This window comes from Chiloscyllium punctatum, chromosome 33 (assembly GCF_047496795.1).
Source record: "Chiloscyllium punctatum isolate Juve2018m chromosome 33, sChiPun1.3, whole genome shotgun sequence".
NCBI lineage: Eukaryota > Metazoa > Chordata > Chondrichthyes > Orectolobiformes > Hemiscylliidae > Chiloscyllium > Chiloscyllium punctatum.
In genome coordinates, this window is record NC_092771.1 from 64,142,036 (window position 1) to 64,152,438 (window position 10,403).

The 10,403-nt window shown below is 44.1% G+C and overlaps 1 non-coding gene across 1 annotated transcript; it reads right to left on the reverse strand.

The window, feature by feature from the left end:
• Nucleotides 1-6,391: 6,391 nt before the first annotated feature.
• Nucleotides 6,392-6,463, reverse strand: trnah-gug (transfer RNA histidin (anticodon GUG)). The gene has a single exon. It is a non-coding gene; the product is annotated as a tRNA-His (tRNA).
• Nucleotides 6,464-10,403: the final 3,940 nt, after the last annotated feature.

Consider the following 10,403-nt stretch of genomic DNA (forward strand, 5'->3'; position numbering starts at 1 on the left):
GCACTTCCACACATATCAGTTCTTGCATACGTTCCTCCCGGTGTGGTCTCCTCTTAGTTGGAGAGAGGAGATGTATTCTCACAGAGCACTTCAGCGAATATTTACAGGATACCCGCAAGAATCAACCCCAGTGCCCCATGGCCAAACAAGTCAACTCCCCCTCCACTCTCCCGAGGACATGCAGGTCCTGGTCTCCTGTATCGCCACTGCCTCACGACCCGATGCATGGAGGAAGAAAGCCTCATCATCCACCGGGGGACCCTTCAACTCTATGGCATCAATTTGGACTTCACCCGTTGCCTCATTTGCCCTCCCCCTACTTTACCCCAGTTCCCACCTTCCAGCTCAACACTGTCCGCCTGACTTGCCTCAACTGTGCATCTTCATTCCCACCTATCCACTCCACCTTCTTCTCTAACATATCATGTTCACCCCCCGCCTGCTTCCACTTACAGAACTCTCAGCTACCTTCTCCCCAGCCCCACAGCCTTCCCATTTATCTCTCCATCCCATATGCTCCCAGTCTCATTCCTGATGAAGGGTTATTTACCTGAAACCTCCACTTTTCCTGCTCCTCAGATGCTGCCGGATCTGCTGTGCTTCTCCAACAACACTCTAATCTTGAGGGGAGTCAGTGGCTTGAGAGGGTTTTCGGATATTTTCTATTGTTGACCACGGGCTGTGGATGATAGCAGAACGTTAGCATCCACCAGTTTAGGGAATAGCTAAATGACTGAGCACAAGTCTGGTCACCGCATAAATCAACATTTTTCTTTAAATTATAAGATAAAAGATGGAAGGCTGAAGTATGCAACTTTGCCCATCAAGACCGTTTCACCAATGAGGTTATCACTGATTACTTTCCAAGTCAGAGTGCTATGGGCCTTGGAGGGAACTTGCAAATGGTGGCATTTAATTGCATCATCCAAACTTGTCCTTGTCGTCAGTACAGGTGTTGTGCTTTGAAGGTTCTGTCAAACATGCCCGAATGACTTACTGCAGTGCATCTTGCAGTTGGTGCACTCTGCTGCAATTGCACCTTAACGGTGAAGGGAATGAATATTGCAGGTTTTGAAGAGGGTACATTCAAGTGACTGCATTGTCCTGGACGGTGTCCAGTTCCTTAAGTGTGATTGAAGTTACACCCATCTGGGCAAATGGAGAGAGTTATGTTCCTCGACTCATTTGTGCCTTGCCAACGATGTAGGATTCAAGGAGCAATGAGTTGAGTTAATAATCAAAACAATGTCTCAAGAACATGTTGTTGTTGTCAAAGTGTTTATGTAGCCAGATTCTATACGTTTTCCCCCGAAATAATAGCTCTGTAAACGATTACACGGGATAATTTGTTTACAGTAAAGTTATTGAGTTTCAATGAGATATGATGAGTTTCTCATTTGTCAGAGTGATCATTACTCTATTTCGTCCTTTTGTGGACCAATCTGATTCCAGTCGCTGTCAGATTTCAAGGTCCAATTCCCGTCTATGCTAGAAATTTCAACCGTTTCTTCGCATAAATGTCTCCACCTGCCTTAATAATATGTAAGGACCCTAGAGGGGACAGCAGAGAATTACGGACATGTTGTCAACACTGGAGAAAATGTAGCTTCTTGGAATGATTGATTAGGCTGGGATTATTCTCCTTGAAACAAAGGAGAGGGAGGGGAGGTATATAATAACATAATAACATTTATAAACGTTCAATATTCATTGACAGTGTAGTTACGGGCTCGTGGCATGAGGAGAGCACCAGAGGACATGAACTCAGAATTAGGTATTGCCGATTTAATTCCGAAATGAGGGGTAATTTCTTTGCTCAGGGGCTAATGATTCGGTAGAACTCCTTGCCGAAATTGTTGTTGAGGCCGAGTTGTTGTGTATTTTCAAACTGTGCCAGACAGATATTTCACCAGAAAGGCGATGAAGTTTTGTTGAGGCAGTATTGGAGAATGGAGTTGAGGATTATCAGATCAGCCATTAGTTCATTGGATGGTGGAGCAGACTCGATGGGCTGAATGGCCGACTTCCAATCCTACATCATTTGATCTAACGCCCTATTTTATTGATAACTTTAGAATTCTGAAAGGATGGGATGAAGTGATAGAAAAGGTTTTCAAACTGATCAGACAGATCAGGAACTAGGCTCATAAGTTCATGAACAAGAAATGTACTGTGGCCTGGAGACAACAAATGGCACTGGGAACACCACAGATGGGTATGTGCAGATGTTGTGATTGCTAAAGAAAATTGGTAGATCTAATATTGTTGCCAACTTGGTGATCAAGCTGGATGATGGATCACGGTATGATTCACACAGCAAAAGGTTGTGAAAGAATGAAAGATTCGTTTCATTGGAAAAGTTTCCAACGGTTCCAATTCAATTGACTATTTAAAATACTGATCAGAACTTTGTGTGGAGTATTACATTAAAATTCACAAACCCACTGGACAAACTATTGCACCCGATCTCTCCTTATTTGTTCCCTTTTCATTTGATGTAAATTCACAGAAAGTCAAGATGGAATGAAAGGAGAATAGAAACGTTTGCCCTCCTTTTCATTATCCCAATGTAACTTACAACAGAACCAAATTGCTCTACTTCGACTTTGATGAGGTATCGATTTATCACAATTCCCCGGTGCAATGAAGGGGAAGAGGAAGATTCTCCATCCAAAGTATCCTAAAGATGCGAGGCACAAAGGGAAACCACAGCTGCGTTTCACAGAAGTAACAGCCAGAGTAGGATTCAAATCCACACCAGCACAATGGAAGAGCAAACCGTCGCCTGAACCCCTGGGAGACTTCAGCCCATTGCAAAGGGGCTCACATATGACCCTGTCAAGATCACATATGTTGCACCGAGGGGATAAGAAATTCCCTGAGCGAATCGAATCCACACCATTATGTTTCTGCTTTCAGTGGAATAATAATACCAGCAAAATCCAAGGGATTGACCTCGTCCTTGGAAGGAATACCTTGTCCTTGATTTATTTCGAGTTGGAACTGTCTCAGAATGACCCAGCAAGCATGAAATTCCCGTCTCATTCACACGCACATTTCGTCTTGACGCATAATTTCTTCAGACAGTTTCCCTCTCACGTGAAGAAGTATATACGGAGAGAGAAGTGAAGGTGATGTTTTAGCTCTATGGTCTTTCTCATATGGCTGAACCTGAAGTGTGTAAAATTCCTGGAAATGCAGTTTTGTTCGTTTCATTTTATTAATTTTGCTGCAACTTCACTCTGTTCATTCCAATGATCGGAAGTGAATTGGATTTATATGATTGGAACGCTCAATGTTGTGTTCAATTTTGCTCCGAATTTATTTCAGCTTAAAGAAATAACTGATGAGAAAAACAGAAGGTTAAACTACAAAACAAGATGCCAGTTTTGATGCTCAGTTGCTTTGGCAGATTTGAGTGGGTATCAAATGAACCCAACATCGTGGCGATCGTCCTCCCATCTTTTAGGCATGGGATTAAAGTCGGAAATCGATCTCCAAGAGACGGGTCACTTCCTATTCATTATGGAATAGCTTTCCTTGACAATATACAAAATCTGCTCCGTTCCATTTATAATGCTTCATGTGGAATATTAATATAAATCTTTCAAAACTCTGAGGGTTTTTTTTGCTGAATCTTACTCAGCTGCATTTGTTTCCAATATTTCTTTGCATCTGAAGTCGTCCGAATTAGACATTGCTTCCTCGCACCTTCTACCCCCTACATCCTCCTTTACACTTTTACCTGGCCACAGGCTGTCTCTCTACTTGTGAAACGCACTGCTTGTGTGTCTCTAAATGTGCCTTTCCAAATATTTTGTAAACGGATTCTCTGTGTGACAGAAATTCTGCTCCCATTATTTCTTTGTCCTACATCGACGGTTTTGAAATCTTGACTTTCAGAAATTTATGAACTTGAAAGTGTGAATTTACCACATATTTACTCTCTCCAAACCTCAAATACTCTGGAAAACTTACATTCGGTTTTCCTTGGTTTAGTTTCAAATTTTCCAAAACGCAAATAAATTAAACCCCATCCCCTCTAAACGCCATCAGCATCGTCTCTGATGTCTTAGCAGCCCAGTAAATGCTGGCAATGTCATCTCTGATAGAATCACAGATTCCCTCCAATGCAGAAAGTGAAGTTCAGTCAATCGAGTCTGTAGGGAGACTCTGAACAGCATCTCAGCCAGACCAAGATCCCGGCTCTATCCCCGCAGGCCTCTGGCTTGTGATTTCAAATAAACCTGCTGGAATAAAACCTGTCATCGTGTGACTGCTGACCTTATCACTGCGTTACCCATGGCTAATTCACTTAACTTACTGAATTCACTCCCTGGACACATCAGTGCAATGTAACATCGCCAATCCACCTAACCTACAGACTTACCAGCAGTGCGAACCACTGAGCAAATGTACCATCACATTGAACACTATCTGTATCATGTATAACAGATAGTGGCACTGGTAACTCCGCCTAGTGAAAGCAAGCTGCGCCCACCAACCCGAATTCAATGCATCCAAACGCAGTTCTACGCTGTATAACCGCATGAGTTCTGCTGGAAATGTTTCTGCACTCAGATCTGAATGGGTTTACTCTGTTTTCTTCCTCAGATTCCTGCTTTAAATAAACATATCAGTCAGGAACAACTCTACATAATGGTTTTCATTGCAACACAAACACAATGTGCAGTTGGCTGAAGTTACGTGTTTGCACTGTCACTGACACTCTCTCTTCCCAGGAGCTGCAGACCTTCCCCACGCTGATTCAGACTGCACTATACTTCCTGTGACATGTCCCATCAAGAATGGAAGGCCAAGCATTCATAACCTTCACTGGGAACAGACCGACAGGTTTAAAACCTTTATATGCCCCCAGCAGCGAATTGAGCCCTGTGACAGGCGGGGACACTAACCACGATACTGGGGAGGATGACAACATCGAAGGAGGCCCTTCAGCCTGTTGTGGACGCACTTGTCAAACACAACTGCTTAACGACCTGAATCAAGTTTTCCATCGTTTAGCCCATAATCTTGCATGTTTTGGCATCGCAATTTAACATCTCAATTTTCTTCAAGGTTAGAATGATTTCTGCCTCTCTTACACTTTCCACAAATCTACTCAAACCTTTCTGCCTTTTCCCGAAATCTCTTGGCCCCAGTGTTCGTTCCCTCCATTAATAACAAAAGCTTCTTTCAGTCTATCCTATCCATATCCCTCAGTATTTAGTACATCTCAGTCCTGTCTTCTCGAATCTCTTCTGCTCGGTGACAAACAACCCCAGTCTGTCCAATCTCTCCTCACAACTGAAACTCTTCAGCCCAGACAATATCCCAGTGAATCTCTACTGCAACGTTCCCAGAGCGATCACATCCATGCAGTACTCTGAATTGCAAAACTGCACACAGTAATCTAGCTAGGGCCAAATGAACTTTTCTTCTATTCTGTTACAGTATGAGGGCGTCGCTGGCTCGGCAGTATTGATTGGTATCCCTAATTGCACCGCGGGTAGTTGAAACTCAACCATATTGTAGTGAGTCTGAAGTCACATGGAGGCCCAAGCAAGTAAGAATGGCAGTTTCATTCCTTAAATGACGTCCGATTTTTTTTTCAACAATTGAACATGGATATATAGGATTTATTAGATTCGCAATTCCAGATATTTATTGAATCCCAATTCTACCACCTAGCATGGTCGGAGTCAAACCCAGGTCCCTGGTGTCTGAATTAATAGTTCAGTGTTCAGTGGTAATAGCGCTCGACCATTGCAGAAAAGCAGTGAAACTGATCTTATCCAATTAAGTCGCTTTCCCCCGAGACTGTTCTATGCCATTTTCCTGAGCTTGACCCCCCCCCCCCAATAATATCTGGTCCATATTAGTAAAAGCTGCTACATGAGTAGTCATCTCACAACAGTGGTAACCAAAGGGATCAAATGGTCTGCAGGTCCCGATGGTGGGGTTGGGGCACGTTCACCCAGCAACAGTGACCCCAGCTACACATACTGATCGGTATCAATGGGAGAGTCTGTGTTAGATTCTGCAATGCCTTAGTGAAATAGGAAATGACTCCGCAAACACATGATGAAAGAGCAGCTAGTGCATCAATTAAACCTGTGAGACCATAACCTGGTGTTGTGTGATATTTAACTTTGTACGCCATTGTCCAACACCGGCATCTCCAAATTAATGAAATGGGGGTATGTGATGGAAAGTTCAGTTAGTGATCGTAGGAGTGAAGAAGTCTCTGAGAACGGGTGGACATATGAAACACAGAGATGTGAGCGAGCAGAGCTTGAAGGAAAAAAAAATCACCTTGGAGAAAATCAAAACTTTAAAACAACCGATTCCTTTGTGTTTCACAAAAGACTGGGACACATAGAGCAACTACTGCCGTGACTCGGATTTGAACCGAGGTTGCTGCGGCCACAACACAGAGTACTAACCACTATACGATCACGGCACCCCACAGACGAACACACTGATCTAATGTAATAAGTACAGTATCATAAGGAATGTTAGGCATAGCACCAAATGCTCAATATGAGTGCTTAGCGAACAGTGGCAAATATATGGAAACTCAGAATGGGCTGACCGTTTTACATCGTTGCCCACAGTGGCTGTGGTGATTTCCTCATTAATATGCTGAAGGCTGAGATAAATAGATTTCTCCAAAACACCAAAGACTCTGGGGACAGTGCAGCTTTTATTACCAGCACATCCACTAATATCATTTATTGTATCCATTGTTCCCGGCGCGGTCTCCTGGACATTGGGGAGACTGGACGCCTCCTCGCAGAGCGCTTCAGGGAGCATCTCTAGTACAACCGCCCCAATCAACCACACCGCCCTGTGGGCCAAAATTTCAACTCTCCTTCCCACTCTGCCGAGGACATGGAGGTCCTGGGCCTCCGTCACCGCCACTCCCCCACCACCAGACGCCTCGAGGAAGAACGGCTCATCTTCCACCTCGGAAGAACACTTCAACCCCAGGGCATCAATGTGGACTTCAACAGTTTCCTCATTTCGCCTTCCTGCACCTCAGCCCAGTTCCAAACGTCCAGCTCAGCACTGTCCCCATAACTTGTCCTGACTTTTCTTGCCTGCCTATCTGCTTTTACACCTATACACTCCACCCTCCCCCCGACCTTCATCCCATCCCCCACTCAACTATTGTACTCTATGCTACTTTCTCCCCACCCCGACCCTCCTCTCCCTTATCATTCCACCCTTAAGGCCCTCTGCCTGTATTCCTGATGAAGAACTTTTGCCCGAAACGTCGATTTTACTGCTCCTCGGATGCTGCCTGAACTGCTGTGCTCTTCCAGCACCACTAATCCAGAATCTGGTTTCCAGCATCTGCAGCCATTGTTTTTACCAAACTTTTGTTGAAATGTATACTTCAATAGCAATGCAGTTTAACATAGGTTACTTCACGAGTTTCCCCCCACAAGGCAGTAACCACTGCTGCCACATAGTCCTAGTTCCCAGCCCCAGAATCAGAGGAACTGAGTGGCGCAGTCGCGAAGAACCAACTTGAAATCGGGATGGGAATAAGGTCGCAGAGATACTCGAGGGCTCCAGTGACACAACCGGAGAATGCACGGTATTTCTATGATGGTTTAGAGGCGCAAGCAATTCCGAGGTTGGGAGTGCTTCTGGTCAAAGGCGGGGCAGAGGGGAAAATCTGTTCCCGTTTATAGTAACAGCAATCTACAGTGCATCTTTCTAAGACAGCTGGATGCCACATCTGAACCGTGGGCAGCTGGTTTGAAATTTAATTTTGCCTCACTATCACCCACTTCTCTGGAATTAATTGCTTTCACCATTTTTATTTCCAATTGTTTGATATCTCCCTGCAGTCTGCGGCTTTCTTCCTCATGGTTAATTGCATGACTAATTGATGTATGATCTGCACACTGTTAAATCACGGCCACGACAAGTAAATGGGAATCATTGATCTACATGTGAAAACAGTGGGACTCACAGCAGGCATGCTTCGTAGGTTTGCAGGAAACACCAGAATTGTAGACAGTGAGGAAAATTATCTAAGTTTCAAAAGGATCTTAATCCAATGAGTTGTTGGACTGAAAAATGTAACATGGAGTTCAATCTGGATAAATGGAAGGTATTACATTTTGGTACAACAACAAGTGTATGGCTTTGCGTATGTTGGAGAACACGGAAGCTAGGGATGCAGGTACATAATTCCTTGTAATTTGCATTACCTACAGACAAGATGGTTCAAAGGCATTTAACAAACTTCCCTTCATTGCTCAGTCCTTTGTGTATAGTAGTTGGGACGTTATGGTGAAGTGTTGCAGAACATTGATGAGGCCTCTTCTGGAATATTCTTTCCAGTTCTGGTCGGCCAGATGTTGGAATGATGTTATTCAGCTGAAGCAGGTTCAGAAAAGGTTTCCACGCATGTTGCCTGTGGAATGTTTGAGTTATAATGAAAGGCTGGACAGGCTGAGAATATTTTCAGATTCGTGATTGGAGTACTAGAAAACCACATCAGGTAAGGCAGAATCTGAGTAGCAGGAGAATCATTTGTTTTCGTGTAAGTGTCATTCACCAGGCTTTTCCCTGAAACGTCGATTCTCCTGCTCCTCAGATGCTGCCTGACTTGCTGTGTTTTCCTAGCACAACACTTTCGACTCTGATCGCGCATCTGCAGTTCTCACGTTCTCCTCGTTGAGACTGTTTTCACTCTAGGTTAGGGGTTTGAGCGGCGACCTGACAGAAGTTTATGAATTATAGAGAGGCAAGCTAGATTTAACGATAGCTGTCTTTTCCCAGGAGGGGGATTTCAACGCGAGAGGGCATTTGTTTAAGATAAAAAGAGAGATTTTTTTTTAAAAAAAAAGGCATATGAGGCATTTCTTTTAGGGACGGTGCTTTATGTGCACAATTAACTTGCTGAGGAAGTGATGGATGAGGGTACGTTTGAAACATATAATGGACAATTTATTCCAAACATGAATTGGAAAGTGAGATTTTTAAAATAAATTTATTCATGCCTCGTATGTCAGTTGTTTCCCAAGGACATTTCAGAGTCAAACACGATATTATCCATCTGGAGTCTCCTGTGGGACAGAGCAGATGAATATGGCAGGTTCCTTCCCGAACTGGCATGAGTGGATCAGATGGGATTTTCCACACAACTGATTCAGGTCATCAGGAGACTCTTCAATTCCAAGTGCTTATTGAATTCAAACTCCACCATATGTCATGCCAGGACCTGAACGCTTTGTCTCCAAAATATTACCTGGGTTTTTGGATTAACACCACAGTAATAAAACTACAAGGGCATTATTACCACTCAGCGGGTACATCAGGAGGCAGATGGGACTAGATTGGTTTGGCAATGTGTTCAGCATGGATTGGTTGGAATGACGGGCCTGTATGCCTTCATGCTGTATGACTCTATGATTGACGCTTTGGAACAAATAGCTGGTTGGGATTAACAGCAGCACTGACAACATAACCGAACACCTGATGGGATATGTAATCCTGCTGGAGGCTCCGGAGTTTGTTTTGCTCAGTGATCCCTTCCCACATACGGGACTGGTGAACGGTCTCTCCTCAGAGTTACTGATTAAATGAGTTTCCATTTCTGTGGTTAATTGAATCCCTTCCAGCAGTTCCCATATTGTGCTGCTTTCTCTGTGGTATCAGTGTCCTTTTTTCTACCCAGTGTGAACAATCCTTTCAACTTGTGTCCACACAGATACGAATCCTGTTTTACATGTTGTGAATGTGTTTTCATTCTTTCTCATTCACCCACAGAGTGTGAGTATCACTGGTCAGGACAACATTTATTCTTCGTCTCTCGTTAGTTGCTGTCTGGCTACACCACAAACCCGGGCGCGATACCAGCCTCGTGTGTCTGTCCGTGGGCAGTATGCACATTCTCGGCGTGTTTGCGTTTTTATTTCTCCCTCTGACCAAAGATGTGCCAGTTACAGGGATTAACAATGGGAAATGCAGGCTTATGGGATAGGAAATACCGTGGGGTCTGGTGGGATGCGCTTCGGCTGTACCGTGTGGACTGGAAGGGCCGATTAGACTGCTTCCCCACACGGTGGAGATTCTTGAATTAAGGGTCATCTCATGTTTTTTCTGGTCCTGGAGTCTCTCGTAGGCAGGACTGGGTGAAGATGGTTGAATCCCCTGCATAAAGGACATGAATGAATGGGATTGCAGGAAATTAATGTTATTATCTCTGTTTTTGAGGTCAGGCTTGCATTTCAGGTTTTAATCGTCGAAATTAAACATCACCCTTTCCGTGCTCCAGTCGCCAAGGACGAATAGTTTAAAATATCAGCCCAACACCACCTTCTCCAGGTTGAAGTCTTGACTGTGTGGAAGAAACTGATGCTGAGCTGATGCGAGCAAAT